Below are 894 nucleotides of genomic sequence, written 5' to 3' on the forward strand. Positions count from 1 at the left end.
ATATATATATATATATATATATATATATATATATATATATATATATATATATATATATATATATATATATATATAATTCACCATGTATATATTCATCAGTTGATCTACTTTGTCAATTTTATTACGTCCATGCAACCTACACTCTAATAGGTAATGATAGGTCCTAATCCCACCCGAGTATGTTTAGATTGGGTTCATTTTCCCATGCGATGCTCCGGATCCTACGCAAAATTTCGGCAGCACCTCCCCGTTGTTCTCCTGATACACGTCTCTGCAATAAACAGAGAGGATGTGTACCCGGAGAACAACAGGGGAGGCACTGACAAAACTTATGCGTCAGATCCGGAGCAAAGCATATGGGAAAACGAACCCAATCTAAACATACTCGGGCTGTCCATGGATAGCGTTGGACAATTCTTAAGAATCAAGATTATAAATATGCAAATGCATGCATATTTATAACTATGACGCTTTCGAACGGGAGACACATATTAGTTACGCATACTGATGATTCAAGACACATATATAGCTAGCTATCAAGTTTCATCGGCACGAACACCGGAACAGAGCAAATAATTAATGGGGGAGGAGGACATGTCATTTGTGCTCACGCACGAACGAAGGGGCAGAGCTCGTCAAACGCACGGCGAGGTCGTCGACCACCAAACCTCGCAGCGATGAAACAACTGCACATTTAAATCTACCCGATCAACACAATTATATATGATGTTTTCATAACAAAATTGAAAAATATATGACCTAACTAATAATTCACAAATATATGACCCCATCGGCCTCTGCAAGGCCAAAGAACACCTTTTCGGGAGGTGTCGGGGGTCGGGGTGTCGTGTCGGTGTCGGGGTGCCGTGTCGGGGTCGGGGTGCTGTTTCGGGG

Source organism: Triticum aestivum, unplaced genomic scaffold (assembly GCF_018294505.1).
Source record: "Triticum aestivum cultivar Chinese Spring unplaced genomic scaffold, IWGSC CS RefSeq v2.1 scaffold162684, whole genome shotgun sequence".
NCBI classification, from domain to species: Eukaryota; Viridiplantae; Streptophyta; class Magnoliopsida; order Poales; family Poaceae; genus Triticum; species Triticum aestivum.